This window comes from Thermobia domestica, chromosome 6, assembly GCF_964235325.1.
Source record: "Thermobia domestica chromosome 6, izTheDome1.hap1.1, whole genome shotgun sequence".
NCBI lineage: Eukaryota > Metazoa > Arthropoda > Insecta > Zygentoma > Lepismatidae > Thermobia > Thermobia domestica.
Window position 1 is genome coordinate 23,564,418 of NC_137459.1, and position 21,630 is coordinate 23,586,047.

Sequence of the window (21,630 nt, forward strand, 5' to 3'; positions counted from 1 at the left end):
CTGGCAAGATGATACTGCCAGGACTTGACCTTTGTTTTTAAGGTGTGAGGGCCACGTAACTCACACTGTTTCACAATCACTTTACGGCGTGATAGTGAGGTTCACTAAGATAGGATATTTATAGTGAAATAATCATTTTTGGGCTTATTACCTTGATATAGGATATAATTGGAGAGTGCATATTATATTCTTAATCTACTAGTCATGCGGAGTACTTTGATATATCGGATATATATGACAAGTTGTTCTATATATTTCCAGCCCTGAAGGGGTGGGGTCACTTCAGGGCAAGGAATTGAAACCTCTTTTGGAACTTGCTCAACAAACCGTTTCAGGAAATATATAGGTTATTCCCAGATTCAAGGCACAACTTTGAAGTCATCCTTAGTAAGACATTGCCCAACTAACATTAGATACTTTTGTCAATAACGCGCTAGATAGTTACGAACTGCAACACAGTATCATCCTTTGACGCTATTCAACCACATTCCTGCAGGAATACCTCCTACGAACCGAGGAATTTCGCCTTTAAAGCTCCAACAGCAACTACTACTTTCTTGTAGCTACTACGTACCTACTCTTTCTTTCTCTCTTGGTTGCATCTGTGTGTCAATACATTGCACTGAAAGACAACTATAAGGTCGGTAAGCGTACAAAACGCGTCAGCTGGCAAACACTGATCGAACAATTGTTTGCAATGTAGGAAAATAGATGTCGCATGACGTTACAAGTATTAATTTTAAATATTAATTTTTGAAAATTAATATTAATTTTTGAAAATTCTACGTTACCTATGGATGTAGTAACCTTTTTCTTTTTGAACGTACATTTTTTTTTTAAATTTCTATAGTGTAATACAAACAGGAATAGCTTTCAGTAAGTTGAGAATAAATGAAGTCATTATAAGATAACGCATTTGCTGATTGCTTCTGGATTAACTCTACAGCAGTTTACATTATTTGTGCTCTACTAAAGACTTAAGAAAAAACATATAATTGTAGTTTAGAAATCATAGTTTTAAAAACTGTTAAAATATTTGGAAACTTCCTTTTGACCTTCAAATCTTCAATTGACTCTGGTGGAGAAACATCGCAAAAGGGGATCGTGTCAAGTGTTTTGAAAGAAGTGGAATTAAGGACGGTACATGGAGTAGCAGCCTTCACAACCCATGCTGCTGTTTTAGTTTACTGATTAAAATAATTCCTATTTCTGATTTATGTTCAATTTTAAAAATATGTTCCATTTTTGTTTGCTAATGTTACATTAATAAGTTACATATAATTTCACGTTGTAAATATATTTGTTATTCAATATAGTAAAAGAAATCACCAATGCCAACATGACCAGTGATAATTTCAAGGAGTGATCCGGTTAAATCATCCCTCTCCAGAAGCTACGAAATTCTCTTCCGGGATAAATCTCCGATAGTGCTCAATGTGAATTACCAGCATTTTAGTACTTTCTATCCCCATATATTGAAATCCCTCCCGGAAAATACCTTACGAAATCATAACTGTGCATGACTAATATGTGATCCGCTCTCAGCTGTAAATTCTTAGCCTTCAACAGTGTTGCCAACGTTAGAGATTTCCCACTTAATCTAACGGTATTTATCATGGCGTGTAGCGGTAAAAGTTGCTCGCCAGCGAGTTGGCGGAAAATCCGAATATTTCAAGAAGCTATCTGGAATGCATTTTCAAAGTAAGTAATATTTCAATTTCAAATACTTCTGTGCATTTTTTTTTTTCGTTCAGGGTATGCTACCAGATGCTTGCGAATTGCGAATAAACGAGTTGAGTTGATTTGGAGTTTAACGTCCCCATCAGCAGCGAGGCTATATGAGACGGGAAATACTGATTAACGTGGAATCCAAACCACATGAGCTCCCGCCGGGAACCGAACCCGGGAGCGAATAAACGAAGTGTGAACATTACTCTTACAATACATAGAAAATAAAATCTCTCAAAATTTAACGTCCCATGATTATGCCCTTCAGGCTAAGGGAGACAATGATCATGAAAGAATTGGTGGAATGAAAATGTGGGAGGAAACGGAAGCACCCCGAGAAGACCCACAGAAACGATGTTGTCCACCACAAACTTATTTGGCTAGGGACCGAACCAAGGACCCTACGCACCAGAGATAAACGTTTTACCACTGAGCCACGTGGTCCCCATGGTTGAGAAGATTAGAAAACTTGTGCCGTTGTATTGGTTTCCAATTTCTGTATAACGAAGCATTGGCATGATAAGAACACTTCACAAGCTGAAGATGTCGATTCAGGCGATGATTTAACGCGGATTATGCATTAATAGTAATATAGTTTTACTCATAGCTTCTTATGAGAATATTGGTCCCCAACCTTGTTTGACTTGCGCCCGCTTTTGTAAAGTTTAGGGCTCCCTTTTATCCGTTTATTGGTCATATCTGCTTTCTGTTGGACTCTTCCTGTGATTTCAGATACAGCACTGAATTTTCAAATTTGTGTTACAACAACAACAACAACAACTACTACTACTACTACTACTACTACTACTATAATAATAATAATAATAATAATAATAATAATAATAATAATAGTAATAATAATAATAATAATAATAATAATAATAATATTTTCAATTTACTCATATTTCCAATAAGACTTCTGTATACTATTATAATGCAGTATTATTGTTACTATTACTACCAAAGTTGTTCTTAATGAAACCATACTTCTTACTCAATAATCATTTTGCGTCTGGATGGTATTGAACTCCTCCTTGTTAAAAATATTCATAACAATTCTAGATTAAATAACTAACAAGGGAACTTTTTCTGCTGCCACACGAAATATGGAACGAGACTATTTTCAATCGATTTGTGTTAGTGAACAAGAAAATCCATAGGTGGGAAAAACCCTCGATCTCAACCGTTCCGTACTTATAGGGGGGAGTAGTCGCAGTGGCAATACAACACGTTGTGGATAATGAGACTAAATATGGAGCAAGTTTGATGAAAAGATGCGTAGAAGCACAACATATACCACAATATGACATTATATTCGTCAATACTCTGACAAGTAAGGTCAGAGGCGTAGCACATAACGAAAGAGGAGGGGGCAGGTAAGTGCAAGTAAAAATTGTCATATAATTGACGAAAAGAGAGAAGCAAGACGTCGCGGGAATGGTACAGTAACAATACATGGTCAAAAGTCAATTACAAACTATAGAGAGCCTTTAGACGACATAGTGAAGCAGAAATGAACAAAGAGAGCTATGGAGGGGATTGTCTGTAGAGTCGAAACCCGTCCTTTTGCAACGACTGATGCGTATAGAGTGTTGTATACGTGTAGGCATATGATTATGATGACATAAAAGTAAGGCAATAATATACACCCTTGTGTGAATGCATTGCAAAGTTCAATACACCACTATACATTGAAAGATCAGTTCAGGAAAGTGGGGGCCGTTGCCCCATTGACTTTCTACTCTCCACCCACGTATTTGACCATGTACATGATAGTATATTACCATGCTATTTCCCTCAAGTCCGGCTCGTATATGTTCATATCTTCTATGGAACATTTCCCCTACGCCATACTCCACGCTACCCGCCCTCCTCCTCTGTCGCTACGTGCTACGCCTCTGCCCTCACTTGTCAGAGCAGCGTTTCCCAACCGGTGTGCCGCGGCACACTGGTGTGCCGCAAGGAAATCGAAACAAAATTATTAAATCTATAGCTACAAATTAAAAGACAGGAAAAATGTATATTGTATTTCACATTACTATCAACCTGTCGATGTGACGAATGACCGAGGTTTGAAGCTTCAGTGCTCACAGCAAGACATAGCATCATTCTGGATTTCTCTCCGGAGAGAATAACCAGCTATTTCTACAAAGGCTGTGAACATTTTGATTCCCTTTTCTACATCCTACTTAAGTGCAGGCCCTCATCCAGGGGGGGGGTCTAGGGGAACTATAATATGGTAATGAACTATAATGTGGTTGGGTAGCCCCTCCTCACTTCAGTCGGGCCCCCCTACATTTTTGTGCTGGCTGCGGGTCTGCTTATGAACACAATCAAGTCCAAGAACAGGTCACAACTGTTAACTCTGGAACACGATATGAGGGTGTGTTTATCAACTATTCGTCCACAATTGAAGAAGATTGTGAAATAAACATCAAGCTCAAGTTGCACATTAATTTTGAATCGCGCACCAACATTTTTTACTTATTTTTAAAAAAATTGTATCCTTCGTGCATTATTATTAAACAATTGTAACCCTCAATTAGATATTAATTAGAAATCATTACGTTACTAATACTGAACAATTCTAATCTTCATATAATCTTTAAAAATTGTAACGTATATTAACCATGTTAATAAATTATAAGTTTCATATACTGTGTTACTTTTCTCTACATTTTTAATGTTCAGAGAAACTATTTGTTATCATCGTTATGACCATGATTGCTCCTATATTGTTGCAGACTATTTCGTAACTTGAAATTTTAAAATATCATTCAATCCTTTCGACAAAGCAAACATGAATACAAGTTACGTACATTTGTGTTTTAAAAGTACAAGAGACTTTTTTGTTTCTTCGTTATTAAGTAATCTTCCTTCTCTGTGAAAGGTTGGATACAGTTTTCGAAAAAGAAAGTGTATTTTTAATAACCTGAATGCTATATTTCATTGCAACTGTTTTTTTTTATTTTTAAATTAGAAAGAAAAATAAGCATAATGATTTACCACAGAGGAAAATCAATGATCGAGCTTTCTTCTCTGTGAGATCAGTAATCACAATATATATATATATATATATATCACCGTATTTTATATTTACAAATAATAATATCTATGAGTGTACCGCGAGAATTGAAGTTACACCCGTAGTGTGCCGCAAGTAGAAAAAGGTTGGGAAACTCTTTGTCAGAGTATTGTCGAATGTAATATCATATTGTAGTATATTTAACTGTGTTTCTATGCATATTTTCATCGAACTCGCGCCATATTTCGTCTCGTTATCCACAACGTGATGTGTTGGCAATGCCCCTACTCTCCCCCATAAGTACTGAACGGTTGCGATCGAGGGTTTTTTTCCGCCTATGGAATTTGGTGTTCACTAACACAAATCGATTGACCGTATTCTCGTTCCACATTTCGTGTGAAACCAGAAAATGTTCCCTTGTCGGTATGTTGCGCTAATTCCATAAAAAAAAAATCTATTTAGGGGCCACTCCAAAATTCACATAATACTATACATGAAGGATTAAACGGACAAGGTTAACCGAAGAAGTATGCATTGCTCTCTATCGGGCGCTGAAAACGTGCAGCAATTTCAAAATGGTTGGTTACCATGTTCTTATACTTAACTACATGGAACTAACTTAACTGTTCTTATACTATACTTAACTAATTACTTAAGTGCATAATTACTTAAAATGTTATGCAAATTTCTCACGAATAACGGAATTCTGGCGGTTTTGTTCACGAATCTGGAAGACTTTTCTGATCTCGTTGGCAACAGTGGCTTGAATCAGCTGAACTTCCCGTTGACTGAAAAACAGGAAACTCAAGATCATAGGTCAAACGCAAGAGCATCCATCTTGTTTTCTTTAGGTTTTATGGTTCTCATGCACAGAAGTTCACACTTTCACATTCGACAGATATTATGTTATCACTATTTGTAATTGTAATTTTAAAAAAGCGATAAATGAAATAAAACGAAATTATTATTGTATTTTCTCGTTTGTTACTTGTTTAGGATAGGTTTCAGAAAACAAATGGCATTTTACATTGAGATATAAGATTGGCCAAATTCATGACAGCAACTGCACTTTTAATAAGAATGGAATTAGAGGTTTTAGTTCGATAATTCTAATTAATAAAAATAAAACATCAGCCTGTTTGTCACGCTAATTCCTAATAGTAAGAAGTTACATAAATAGACGTCACTGTTTGTGCTGCCTGACACCAATAGATGTGTCTAGCGCAGGGGCGTATTCACGGGGGTTCACTGGATGCAGACCCTCCCAAAAATTCCAAACTCAACATACATTTGTACACTTTCTCAATAAAACTATATTTGTTCAACAAGGAAATGATTGATGTAGTACGAATATATGATCTTACACTTCATCTGTATTCTTTCTCTTATAAAAACAATCTAGTTCTATTACCTTTTCCGAAAATATAGGTTGAAATATTTTACAATTGATTATCGTCTTTTCTGTTGCAGAATAATACCCGTTCAATACTACCTAGACGTAGTGGCTTCTAGCATTGAACCCTCCTCCAAATCTTGGAGCTGCCAATAAAAATTTCTGGTTGTGCAGCCGTTTTCCGATTTGAAACTAATATGACGATTTAGTTGCAACTTAAACTGTATTGTTTCAATTTAGTTCTTTCAAAATGGATACTCATAGTGCTGAATAAGAACTTGCTTTGGGATACCATATTTAGATTGGAGCCTTAATATTCGTTCTACCTCCTGTTGGTTGGTGGGCATATTTTTAAAAAGTTAAATGTAAAACATTTAGAGCTCTTAATTAAACAAGTTAACCTATAGTACGGTGACCAACCGTCCCGTAAAAACGAGATTGTCTCGTTTCTTCACTACCATTCCCGGCGTCCAAAATGTCCCGTATTTACATACATTGGGTACAAAAAAACCTTTCAATCTAAAATTTCCAAATTTATATTATTATTTTCTAAGCTATGTGATTAATTAGAATATGTCTAATTACTGAGCAACGTCATTACGGCGTTTGCGATATTGGATGTGGTGGCTGTACTGTTTTCCCTCCTAGACCTCCCCCTACAAGACTCTCGCTCCGCAGACGACAGTACAAGGGACTGGAAGTCTAATGAAAAACGAACTGTTTTTACTCTCTGTTTAGGGCGGTGGAAGATTGAGGCGCTGTGCCTGTCATCAGTACAGTACAGTGTTTCCGTGATTTGCCTGAAATGTAACATACTCTCATTTACGAAAGGGGAACAATAGTATAGAACTATAAAAGTGAAAGTAAAAAGAAAACTAGTTGTAAGTAAAATAATGTTTAAAAGTAAGAAAAATCAAATAAAGGGAGTTAGAGTAGTAATCGCGTCACTTTGCCGAACTTTTGCGCCCCCAGGCGCCCGGCGCCCATTTTTCGGGTTACGTGGCCTGGGGTCAATGACCTAGGGGTACATAGAACCACCCCCTTTTAGATCTTGGAAGGGGTACCTTGGCCCACCCCCTAAATTTTGGCAGGGGTACCTAGGACCACCCCCCTTAAATTTTGGAAATTGCCAAATTTAAAAATTTGGTGTGGTAGCCTAGGACCATAGTATGTACCTCTATCAGTATTGGGTGTCTATGTCGTTCCCTTTCATGGGTAAAAAATTGCCAAAAAGTCAAATTTCGGGGGTTTTTGACCTAATTTATCCCCTTTGATGAGGTGTTATTATCCTATATGGTTGTATGGGCATATACAGGGGTCCATTAACTTTCATAAGACATGGGTATATTATTGCACCCCTTGAAAAATTTGGGAGGGGTACCTTGGCCCACCCCTTAAATTTTGGAAATTGTCCAATTTAAACATTTGGTATTATAGTACAGGACCCTAATATGTATTATGATAAATTTGGGTGGTCCACCTCGTTCCCTTTTAGGTGTACAAAATTGCCAAAAATATAAACGTAAGCAATACGTTGTACCACGTGTTTGGTTTTGACCTAAGTTATCCCCTTGGATGATGTCCTATTACCTTATATGGTTATATGGTTATGTATAGGCCCCTTCTAAATTTTGGCAGAGGTACCATGGCCCACCCCCTAAATTTTTGCAGGGGTACATAGGACCACCCCCCTTAAATTTTGGAAATTGCCAAATCTAAAAATTTGGTATGGTATCCTAGGACCATAGTATGTACCTCTATCAGGATTGGGTGTCTATGTTGTTCCCTTTCATGGGTAAAAAATTGCCTAAAAGTCAAATTTCGGAGGCTTTTGACCTAATTTATCCCCTTTGATGAGGTGTTATTATCCTATATGGTTGTATGGGCATATACAGGGGTCCATTAACTTTCATAAGACATGGGTATATTATTGCACCCCTTGAAAAATTTGGGAGGGGTACCTTGGCCCACCCCTTAAATTTTGGAAATTGTCCAATTTAAACATTTGGTATTATAGTACAGGACCCTAATATGTATTATGATAAATTTGGGTGGTCCACCTCGTTCCCTTTTAGGTGTACAAAATTGCCAAAAATATAAACGTAAGCAATACGTTGTACCACGTGTTTGGTTTTGACCTAAGTTATCCCCTTGGATGATGTCCTATTACCTTATATGGTTATATGGTTATGTATAGGCCCCTTCTAAATTTTGGCAGAGGTACCATGGCCCACCCCCTAAATTTTTGCAGGGGTACATAGGACCACCCCCCTTAAATTTTGGAAATTGCCAAATCTAAAAATTTGGTATGGTATCCTAGGACCATAGTATGTACCTCTATCAGTATTGGGTGTCTATGTTGTTCCCTTTCATGGGTAAAAAATTGCCAAAAAGTCAAATTTCGGAGGCTTTTGACCTAATTTATCCCCTTGGATGAGGTGTTATTACCCTATATGGTTATATGGGCGTATACAGGGGTCCATTCCCTTTCATAAGACATGGGTATATTAATGCACCCCTTGAAAAATTTGGGAGGGGTACCTTGGCCCACCCCTTAAATTTTGGAAATTGTCCAATTTAAACATTTGGTATTATAGTACAGGACCCTAATATGTATCAAGATAAATTTGGGTGGTCCACCTCGTTCCCTTCTAGGGGTACCAAATTGCCAAAATATAAACGTAAGCAATACGTTGTACCACGTGTTTGTTCTTTTGGCCCAATTTATCCTCTTGGATGAGGTCCTATTACCTTATATGGTTATATGGTTATGTATAGGGGTCCATTACCTTTCATAAGACATAGGTACATTTGTGCACCCCTTTAAAAATTTGGGAGGGGTACTTTGGCCCACCCCTTAAATTTTGGAAATTGTCCAATTTAAACATTTGGTATTATAGTACAGGACCCTAATATGTATCAAGATAAATTTGGGTGGTCCACCTCGTTCCCTTCTAGGGGTACCAAATTGCCAAAATATAAACGTAAGCAATACGTTGTACCACGTGTTTGTTCTTTTGGCCCAATTTATCCTCTTGGATGAGGTCCTATTACCTTATATGGTTATATGGTTATGTATAGGGGTGTATTACCTTTCATAAGACATAGGTACATTTGTGCACCCCTTTAAAAATTTGGGAGGGGTACTTTGGCCCACCCCTTAAATTTTGGAAATTGCTCATTTTATATATGTGGTATTATAGTACTGGACCCTAACTTGTATTATGATAAATTTGGGTGGTCCACCTCGTTCCCTTTTAGGGGTACAAAATTGCCAAAATATAAACGTAAGCAATACGTTGTACCACGTGTTTGGTTTTGGCCCAATTTATCCTCTTGGATGAGGTCCTATTACCTTATATGGTTATGTATAGGGGTGTATTACCTTTCATAAGACATAGGTACGTTTGTGCACTCCTTTAAAAATTTGGGAGGGGTACCTTGGCCCACCCCTTAAATTTTGGAAATTGCCCAATTTAAACATTGGGTATTATAGTACCGGCCCTAACATGTATTATGATAAATTTGGGTGGTCCACCTCGTTCCCTTTTAGGGGTACAAAATTGCCAAAATATAAACGTAAGCAATACGTTGTACCACGTGTTTGGTCTTTTGACCTAAGTTATCCCCTTGGATGAGATCCTATTACCTTATATGGTTATATGGTTATGTATAGGGGTGTATTACCTTTCATAAGACATAGGTACGTTTGTGCACCCCTTTAAAAATTTGGGAGGGGTACCTTGGCCCACCTCTTTATTTTGGAAATTGCCCAATTTAAACATTTGGTATAATAGTAGAAGACCCTAATATATATATATATATATATATTACTATAAATTTGGGTGGTCCATCTCGTTCCCTTTCATGGGTACGAAATTGCCAAATTTTAGTACAACCACATGTTTCGTTTTTCACCTAATTTATTCACTTGGATGAGGTCCTATTACCTAATATGATTATATGGTCATGTATAGGGGTCCATTTTCTATCATAAGGCATAGGTACATTGATGCACCCCGGGAGGGGTACCATAGCCAATCCCTTAAATTTTGGAAATTTTTCAATTTAAGCATTCGCTATCATAGTACATGACCTCAATATGTATCATGATAAATTTGGGTGGTCCACCTTGTTCCCTTACATGAATAAAAAAAATGCCAAAATATAAACATAAGCAATATGTTGTATCACGTGTTTGGTTTTTGGCCCAATTTATCCCGTTTGATGCGGTCTTATTACCGTATATGGTCATATGGTCATGTATATAGGTTCATTTCCTATCATAAGACATGAGTACATTGATGCACCCTTTAAAAATTTGGGAGGGGTATCTTGACTCATCCACTCAGTTTTAGAAATTGTTTAATATAAGCATTTGGTATCTTCGTACAGGTCTTCAATATGTACCACTATAAATTTGGATGGTCCACATCGTTCCCTTTCATGGGTAAAGAACTACCAAAAATCAAATTTCGGAGGTTATTGACCCTTTGATAAGTATTTAGCACGTTATATGGTTTATTACCTTTATATGTTTATGTTCTCTTTTAAATTTGGGAATTATAAAATAACATAATTTGGTAAACGTTTTGTAGGACCCATTGTAGATGTTGGTGTTCCTCTTATGGCCAAATATTCAAAATTTAAAGGTTATTGACCTGCTTTATTATTGAATAACTACAGGATTTATTACTTTTTCATAAGACACAGGTGTATTTGTGTACCAATCTTAAATTTCGGGAGGGGTACATTTCTTATTGTCATATCAATAATTGGTGATTGTTCTTAAAATTGGATAGTATCTCATTCATTGGGTAAATCATTATGATCACGTGATCAGTTATTGACCTATGATGGGATTAGGAGTCCAGGACATTGGTACATTTAAACTTTGTAGGATAATTTGAGAATGCGTCATTGGTATTGATTATTACAGCCAAATATAAACGTAAGCAATACGATGTACCACGTGATTGACCTTGATGAGGTAGTGTACAGGGATACATAGCTAACCTTATTGAATCTTATGACTCATAGTCTTAAGGGAATACATGCTACAACACTGGCAAAGTTATTGTTGATGCAATTTGATTGGTTGATCACTATCTTTCGTGCAATCTGATTGGCTGATCACTATCTTTCGTGCAATCTGATTGGTTGATGAGTTTCAAATCTTTGCTGCATTCAGTTTTGTTTTAACATTTAAAAAGTTTGAAACTTTGGTTTGACATTTTTTCGTTTGATATTTTTAGTTTAAAAATTTTTGTTTCGAAATTTTTTTGTTTGAAAATTTTGTTTCAAAATTTTGTTTGAAACTTTTCGTTTGAAATTTTTGTTTGAAAAGTTTTTGTTTGAAATTTTTGTTTCAAAATTTTTGTTTGTAAATTTTTGTTTCAATTTTTTTGTTTAAAAATTTTTCGTTTGAAATTTTTCGTTTCCAAAATTTTTTCTGTTTAAAAATTTTTGTTTGAACAGTTTTGTTTGGAAAATTTTGTTTCAAAATTTTGTTTCAAAGATTTTTGTTTGAAAATTTTTTGTTTGAAATTTTTGTTTGACATTTTAAAATTTTGTGCACTCATTAGTAAAGAACCGGAACTGTTTAGAACAAAAACCTCTGGCAACATTATGGTGCAATAGTACACGTCAGAACATGGGGCTGTACTTGAAATGAAAAAAAAAATAATTCATTGAAATGGATCATTTTATTACACTCCACATACATCCATACCAGATATATGATCTGGATATTATCGATACAATGTATTTTGAACTTCTTGCACTAGTTTGTCTTTAGCATATAATTTTAATTCCAATTGAAGTCTTTTAAGGTCTATTGCAATATCAATTGGTGGAAACTCAATGTCCATTTGATCACAAATAAACTGTTTATCAATACAGGTATGCACCCACGAACGATGTTGACAACCATCACAATATCTAGATACATGTTGTACAATATGCATAACACATTTTTCAAAATAGTACTTTTTCAGGAATATACTTGTTTTGATGCAGACTTCCACTGCATGTTTCACACACTGAAATACGCTGATGAATTTGTTCCACTCCGTTTGCGTTAGATACACCATGTTGCGAGGGACATGGAATGTACTCTTTTTACGTAACAGCACCATCTTCTCTTCGAGGACTGTACGCAGCACCACTTCATGATTTGAGCCTAATGATTTGACTATGGTCACATTTAGCTCATCATGAAAATAATCGTTCATTTGGTCGATTCGTGAACATAATATTTGCCATTCTTCACAGGTCAGTTGTACACCAAATTGTTCTGCTTTGCCCAATCGAATCACAGGTTCAAATGTTCTAGCACTGATACCAATCATCACATGTTTTGTTTGAAATATATTTATTGGATAATAGCTTGCGAAGATGAACTCTTTATCGTTAGAAGTACACATCTTCCCTCCTGAAAAGCACTTGCTCAAATGATTTCGTGGGATGACAGTGTATTTGCTGATTTTATAGTTATTACTGACGTCATAGGAAAGGAATGTGCTGACATTTGAATTCATGATTTCATCACAGTTGCTGACGTCATGCTGACCAACCAAATTCATACAACTATGTCTAATGTGCTGACGTTTGAATTCATGATTTCATCACAATTGCTGTGTACTAAATTCAAATTGATGACTTCGACCCAAGAGTCTATTATAACATAAAAATACAGATCCAGTATTTAAGAAACGCAGCAGTTCTTGTTTTGATGCTTCCATGGGTAAATATCTTGCTGGTAAAATTATATTCTTATCATTTTCAAGCTTCACTACGATTCTTAATCCAAACTTTGTAGGGATCATTTGGCTAGCTAAGATTCTATAAGGTACATTCTGTTGTAAATCAGTAATCTTGGTAAATGATTTCATCACATCACGTGTGTTTAGAAACTGCAGACAAGTAGCCATGATGACGTTATCATGAATACTAACTCGAACGATACTTATATATGATGAAAATCTGATGACGTTGCATCATGTTCTGACGTGTACTATTGCACCATAATGTTGTCAAAGGTTTTTGCTCTAAACAGTTCCGGTTCTTTACTAATGAGTGCACAAAATTTTAAAATGTCAAACAAAAATTTCAAACAAAAAATTTTCAAACAAAAATCTTTGAAACAAAATTTTGAAACAAAATTTTCCAAACAAAACTGTTCAAACAAAAATTTTTAAACAGAAAAAATTTTGGAAACGAAAAATTTCAAACGAAAAATTTTTAAACAAAAAAATTGAAACAAAAATTTACAAACAAAAATTTTGAAACAAAAATTTCAAACAAAAACTTTTCAAACAAAAATTTCAAACGAAAAGTTTCAAACAAAATTTTGAAACAAAATTTTCAAACAAAAAAATTTCGAAACAAAAATTTTTAAACTAAAAATATCAAACGAAAAAATGTCAAACCAAAGTTTCAAACTTTTTAAATGTTAAAACAAAACTGAATGCAGCAAAGATTTGAAACTCATCAACCAATCAGATTGCACGAAAGATAGTGATCAGCCAATCAGATTGCACGAAAGATAGTGATCAACCAATCAAATTGCATCAACAATAACTTTGCCAGTGTTGTAGCATGTATTCCCTTAAGACTATGAGTCATAAGATTCAATAAGGTTAGCTATGTATCCCTGTACACTACCTCATCAAGGTCAATCACGTGGTACATCGTATTGCTTACGTTTATATTTGGCTGTAATAATCAATACCAATGACGCATTCTCAAATTATCCTACAAAGTTTAAATGTACCAATGTCCTGGACTCCTAATCCCATCATAGGTCAATAACTGATCACGTGATCATAATGATTTACCCAATGAATGAGATACTATCCAATTTTAAGAACAATCACCAATTATTGATATGACAATAAGAAATGTACCCCTCCCGAAATTTAAGATTGGTACACAAATACACCTGTGTCTTATGAAAAAGTAATAAATCCTGTAGTTATTCAATAATAAAGCAGGTCAATAACCTTTAAATTTTGAATATTTGGCCATAAGAGGAACACCAACATCTACAATGGGTCCTACAAAACGTTTACCAAATTATGTTATTTTATAATTCCCAAATTTAAAAGAGAACATAAACATATAAAGGTAATAAACCATATAACGTGCTAAATACTTATCAAAGGGTCAATAACCTCCGAAATTTGATTTTTGGTAGTTCTTTACCCATGAAAGGGAACGATGTGGACCATCCAAATTTATAGTGGTACATATTGAAGACCTGTACGAAGATACCAAATGCTTATATTAAACAATTTCTAAAACTGAGTGGATGAGTCAAGATACCCCTCCCAAATTTTTAAAGGGTGCATCAATGTACTCATGTCTTATGATAGGAAATGAACCTATATACATGACCATATGACCATATACGGTAATAAGACCGCATCAAACGGGATAAATTGGGCCAAAAACCAAACACGTGATACAACATATTGCTTATGTTTATATTTTGGCATTTTTTTTATTCATGTAAGGGAACAAGGTGGACCACCCAAATTTATCATGATACATATTGAGGTCATGTACTATGATAGCGAATGCTTAAATTGAAAAATTTCCAAAATTTAAGGGATTGGCTATGGTACCCCTCCCGGGGTGCATCAATGTACCTATGCCTTATGATAGAAAATGGACCCCTATACATGACCATATAATCATATTAGGTAATAGGACCTCATCCAAGTGAATAAATTAGGTGAAAAACGAAACATGTGGTTGTACTAAAATTTGGCAATTTCGTACCCATGAAAGGGAACGAGATGGACCACCCAAATTTATAGTAATATATATATATATATATATATATTAGGGTCTTCTACTATTATACCAAATGTTTAAATTGGGCAATTTCCAAAATAAAGAGGTGGGCCAAGGTACCCCTCCCAAATTTTTAAAGGGGTGCACAAACGTACCTATGTCTTATGAAAGGTAATACACCCCTATACATAACCATATAACCATATAAGGTAATAGGATCTCATCCAAGGGGATAACTTAGGTCAAAAGACCAAACACGTGGTACAACGTATTGCTTACGTTTATATTTTGGCAATTTTGTACCCCTAAAAGGGAACGAGGTGCACCACCCAAATTTATCATAATACATGTTAGGGCCGGTACTATAATACCCAATGTTTAAATTGGGCAATTTCCAAAATTTAAGGGGTGAGCCAAGGTACCCCTCCCAAATTTTTAAAGGAGTGCACAAACGTACCTATGTCTTATGAAAGGTAATACACCCCTATACATAACCATATAAGGTAATAGGACCTCATCCAAGAGGATAAATTGGGCCAAAAGAACAAACACGTGGTACAACGTATTGCTTACGTTTATATTTTGGCAATTTGGTACCCCTAGAAGGGAACGAGGTGGACCACCCAAATTTATCTTGATACATATTAGGGTCCTGTACTATAATACCAAATGTTTAAATTGGACAATTTCCAAAATTTAAGAGGTGGGCCAAAGTACCCCTCCCAAATTTTTAAAGGGGTGCACAAATGTACCTATGTCTTATGAAAGGTAATACACCCCTATACATAACCATATAACCATATAAGGTAATAGGACCTCATCCAAGAGGATAAATTGGGCCAAAAGAACAAACACGTGGTACAACGTATTGCTTACGTTTATATTTTGGCAATTTGGTACCCCTAGAAGGGAACGAGGTGGACCACCCAAATTTATCATAATACATATTAGGGTCCTGTACTATAATACCAAATGTTTAAATTGGACAATTTCCAAAATTTAAGGGGTGGGCCAAGGTACCCCTCCCAAATTTTTCAAGGGGTGCAATAATATACCCATGTCTTATGAAAGTTAATGGACCCCTGTATATGCCCATACAACCATATAGGATAATAACACCTCATCAAAGGGGATAAATTAGGTCAAAAGCCTCCGAAATTTGACTTTTAGGCAATTTTTTACCCATGAAAGGGAACAACATAGACACCCAATCCTGATAGAGGTACATACTATGGTCCTAGGATACCATACCAAATTTTTAGATTTGGCAATTTCCAAAATTTAAGGGGGGTGGTCCTATGTACCCCTGCAAAAATTTAGGGGGTGGGCCATGGTACCTCTGCCAAAATTTAGAAGGGGCCTATACATAACCATATAACCATATAAGGTAATAGGACATCATCCAAGGGGATAACTTAGGTCAAAACCAAACACGTGGTACAACGTATTGCTTACGTTTATATTTTTGGCAATTTTGTACACCTAAAAGGGAACGAGGTGGACCACCCAAATTTATCATAATACATATTAGGGTCCTGTACTATAATACCAAATGTTTAAATTGGACAATTTCCAAAATTTAAGGGGTGGGCCAAGGTACCCCTCCCAAATTTTTCAAGGGGTGCAATAATATACCCATGTCTTATGAAAGTTAATGGACCCCTGTATATGCCCATACAACCATATAGGATAATAACACCTCATCAAAGGGGATAAATTAGGTCAAAAACCTCCGAAATTTGACTTTTTGGCAATTTTTTACCCATGAAAGGGAACGACATAGACACCCAATACTGATAGAGGTACATACTATGGTCCTAGGCTACCACACCAAATTTTTAAATTTGGCAATTTCCAAAATTTAAGGGGGGTGGTCCTAGGTACCCCTGCCAAAATTTAGGGGGTGGGCCAAGGTACCCCTGCCAAGATCTAAAAGGGGGTGGTTCTATGTACCCCTAGGTCATTGACCCCAGGCCACGTAACCCGAAAAATGGGCGTTGGGCGCCCGGGGCGCAAAATTTTGGCGGCGGTGGGCGCCCCCTAGGTCATTGACCCCGGGCCATGTAACCCAAAAATGGGCGCCGGGCGCCCGGGGCGCAAAAGTTGGCGGCGGCGGGCGCCACGCTCCAGGGGCGGTAAAATTTGCCTCAAGTGGGGCGATTACTACTGTTAGTTTCCGATGCTGAGAGTAGTTTGTTTAAATTCTGCCACTGACAAGTTTTATTGATTGGCAGATATTGATAAATGTTTCATATATTTTTAGTAATGTTTTCAAAATTTCATTTTTTGTTAGTTACCTGTTATTTAATTAATTCCACAACCTTTTTAATGGGTTTTAAAACGAAAAAGTGTATATTTGCCCTTTTTGTGATATATATATATATATATATATATATATATATATATATATATATATATATATATATATATATATATATAGAGAGAGAGAGAGAGAGAGAGAGAGAGAGAGAGAGAGAGAGAGAACGGAGAAGCAGAAATATATATTTAGGGGAGCAACCTATGCTAAAGTAAAAAAGTTGTCCTTTTTTTTTTTTTTTTTAGTTGACGATTTGGTCACCCTTTTTAGAAGTAAATTTTATTTATTATAATCAAAAGTTTACACCTTGTATAGCTGTAATTATGTTCTTATTGAATTCATGCACCAGAAGAGAATTTGTTGTCACAAATTTTGTTACGGCGCCTGTAGAAACGAGTGTCATTTCAAAATGAGAACGCACGCCATATTTGTAAAAGTACTTCAACGATCAGGAAAACTGTTTCAGTGTGATAGCTAAAATCGTTTGTATTGTATGCTTATTGCTCATTTGTCACGTCATTTGGCAGCCATGTTTTTTTCAGTAATAAATTAATACGAAGATGATTTTCGTTGATTGATATGCTAACAACGAGTCTTTGTGGTGATAAGAAACCTTAAGTTTTTGGATTTATAGAAATCCATGATAAAGATAAGTTATCGTAAGAACTTATTGCAATTATGTTAAACTTCTATAAATTGTAGTGAAATTAGTTTCGGTACTTCATAGAAACCTGTTAGATAAAACGAGAAAAACCTTTGGCTGTCTGAAACAAAATGATTTGTAGTTTATTTTAGGGCAACTTAGTAGTAATGCGTAATTTTCATATCATATAGTAGCCATATGTGCCACGTCATTAATAATCGTGCAATGAGTAAAAAGAGCACTGTAAAACTCTAAAGAACTAGAGTAGAAATAAAATGTATATTAATATGTTTAAAGCTACATTTATTGATAGTTCTTAACCGTTTGTTTTCGTTTCTAGGTTTTAGTAATATTCATTCTCGTAGGGAGAGACACTTGATGGTAAATTGCATTGTGGAAATTGTATGGGTTGTAAATTGATAGAATAAGTCCATTGAATAATGTTGCAACGACTCAGCCTGTCAAGAAATAGCAGGTAACTATTCCAAAATGTTGATTATTTATCAAATTACATTTAAAAAAATAATATTTGAAATATTTCTTGAAGCCTGTATGACATGCATCACTATACTATTCCGTAACCATTTAAGCACTTAACAGGAAACAAGTTACATTCTATATGTAGAAAATGAATGTCATGCGTTAACCCTTCTCTCGCTGACATCCGCATATCTCAACATATATAATAACTCAAGTGAGTAAAGACTAATACAATTATGCAAAATTTGATTTTTCCTCTGATGTATATTTTGAAGTTACATTTAGTGTTAAAGTATACTCACCTTGTTCGTCGTCGGATATTAAATGTAATCAAACTCAGAAAAATTGTATTCATTAGTTTCGGTATCTTTTATAGTATCGTAAATGTTATAATCTATGTTCAACCACTCATAATTGGATGTTTCCTGCACCGTTACCCGCCAGTTTTGTAACGAAAAATTATTTGATTTCATTAAAATGTGATATTTGGGGTTTCCTAGGTCGCTGATTTCGTATTTCATATTATCTTTTTGAAAATATAAGATGGCGGATGTAATATGGTCGTCTTAAAAGAAATAAAATCTATTTCAAGAGAAATTAGTATTGAGGAGTTTTCCAGTTCACTCATTTTGAATTTCAGATAAAAATAATGATAAAATGATTTCATTGGCACACATTATTGACCATTTTATTCACTTCTCGTGCATCAACTAAAAACAAAAACAAACCTTAATGATTGCCTAAAATCAAATTTATGTATCACTATAGAAAAGTGTAGATAAAAGAAAATAGGGAACCGGGGCCAACTACTTTTAATTTTCGATAAAAGAAGAATGATTTAGAAATTTAAGAAAAATTGTTTGAGAGTGCGATCTCGCGGGATTTTGACTTCTGCATATTTTAATGTTTGCGATTCAACCTGAAGCGAAAAAAAAGACAATGTTGTAAATGCTCCAATAATATAATAATGATACAATTTTACTGCATTTTACTTACATAATTAAAATTTACTTACTTTTAGCCGTTGACTTCATTTGAAAAGAAGAAAAAAAGAGGAGAAACACTACAAATAGACCGAAATGGAGAACGATTGAAACCTACTTTATTTGAGTTCTGAGCAACATCTGAATAGACTGTTTGAACTCTTAAATTGAAATAGATTCGATATACAAGTATGTGTATCTGGGCCTACAAATGGTCATTTCCTAACAGTATTCATTCCAAACTGACAACTTAGAATCTTAAAGGTCTTCAAACAGAAACTTCGATGTAGGGGTTTTGGCCACGTTTCTGCCCTAATAGCAGAGACAACTCACAAACCGCTTGCTCTGAGCTTGCATTTCAAGTCGGCCAAGCTCTCATCCAGCTTGATTAGATAGCGTGCAAGCATGCCGCAAGCTGGATTCAAGTAACGGAGTTACATGGGAACAACCTTGTATTCAGTGTTCCTTTCAAGCTTGATGCAAGCGTTTTACACTTGCGGCAGATCAATAGCAAGTGAACGACCAGTGATGCTATGACGCTCTACGAAGGATCTGAAGTATCGCTTGCAAGTACAACAAAAGGCAGACTGTATGAAAGCATGCTTTGAAAGGCCAATCGTAGAAAGCCAAAAGCCAAGCACGCGCCTCCTGGTCGAAATCTTGTGTGGTAACCGGAACCACCGTGCGTCACTATATATTTTTAAAGCCAATTATAAGGATCGATCGGGATTCAGCTTCTTGTTTAATCTCCCATGATTATGCTCTTTACAATCTGTAATATCCCCCTTCACATTAGTAAAACTATACTTCCGCCGCTGTATTTCCATAATTTTAAGCTCCACGCTTTTCACAAAATCGCAACGTTGTAATCATTCCTGCTGCCACAGTGAGTCAGTTGTAGAGTACAGACCTCACTGGTGCATGGGGTACCTGGTTCTATCCCATACTGCACCAAGTGAGCTTTGTGATGGACAAATACCGTGTACATGGGTTTCCTCATGGTTCTCCTGTTTTCTTCCACTTTCGTCATTCCACCATTATCATTCATTTCATCATTAGAGTCTCCATTAACCTCGGTGCATAACGTGGGACGTTAAATTTTTAAACAAGAATTTTAGAAATGATCCAAAAATGCATCAAAACTATTGCGATCTTGACCAATAATTAGTTTTTGGATCAGGGGCCACAAAATTTTTGAGCAGCCCCTAAACTAGTTTTCGCTTTTTTTTTTTTTTTTTTTTTTTTTTTTTTTTTTTTTTTTTTTTACGAAATAAACACATCATACTGAATTAAGTAAAAGTTTGGGATTGGCAACACTATATGCAGTTGAAATATGTTTTATCTCTTGATTCAAAAAGGCATTTCTGAGATCCTGTGGAATCTGTTACCTTTATAGTTTTCCATGGGAATAGAAAAATAGCAATGCCTGAAAACCCTTGCGTATTGCATCAGGTATGTGTCTATATTCATGGTGTTGATGTCTGACAAATCTGGAGTAAAAATGTTGTGGTTAGTAACAACAAAATCGAATTGTGAAAACAAGCATCTGTGACAAACTGTACACTGCCCACAATATAACCATTGCCCCTGATTTTCTTCCCTCGAGGGAGAAATTTCGGGTTTTCGGACTTTTCTCTTTACTTGTGTTGCAAATCCTACATTTCCACGAAATTTCAAGTTTCCGTGTTTAGAAGAAATGCCCTAGAGGTTTTGAATCAAGTAACGTAACTATAATTAAAGTAAATCTTGTTCTTCCCCGCTAATGTTCCTCCTTGGAGGCATAGATATCCAGTTTTTCTCCTTTATTTACGTCACAAATTTTATGTTTTTTGCCCAAAATTTCAAGCTTCTACGTCTACAGCAAGTAGGGGAAAGGTAATGATGAATTAGTGAATAACTGAGTGTCAAAATTTTAGTTTTTTTTTCCACAAGCCTCCATCACATACATAGTTTGAGATAAAACATTGAAGTTATATACAAAGCATGCTCTAAAACAAGTTAGTAAAGCAGAAAATTTTTATTGCACTATCAGTATTGGAAATGAATTTATGTATGTTCGAAGAAAGACCTGAGTTCCTCTGTGTAAATAGCTATACAGCGTACTCCAGCTCTGACTAAGCCAGAGAATTTGACTTCAGCATGTTTGAGCCTAGATGATCATCACTGCGATACCAAAACTTAAAAAAAAAGAAAAACTAACTCTATGGCCTATGTAACCCGGAGGTTCAATGCCACGTTCACAAAAGCTCTCCACGACTTCTA

General features: G+C 35.6%; 1 long non-coding RNA gene across 1 annotated transcript in view; it reads left to right on the forward strand.

Moving 5' to 3' along the window:
• Positions 1-21,630, forward strand: part of LOC145687645 (uncharacterized) — a 203,449-nt gene that overhangs the window by 140,242 nt on the left and 41,577 nt on the right. Inside the window, exon 3 of the long non-coding RNA XR_014131698.1 lies at positions 18,246-18,380. This is a non-coding gene — a long non-coding RNA (uncharacterized LOC145687645). The remainder of the gene's footprint in view (positions 1-18,245; positions 18,381-21,630) is intronic.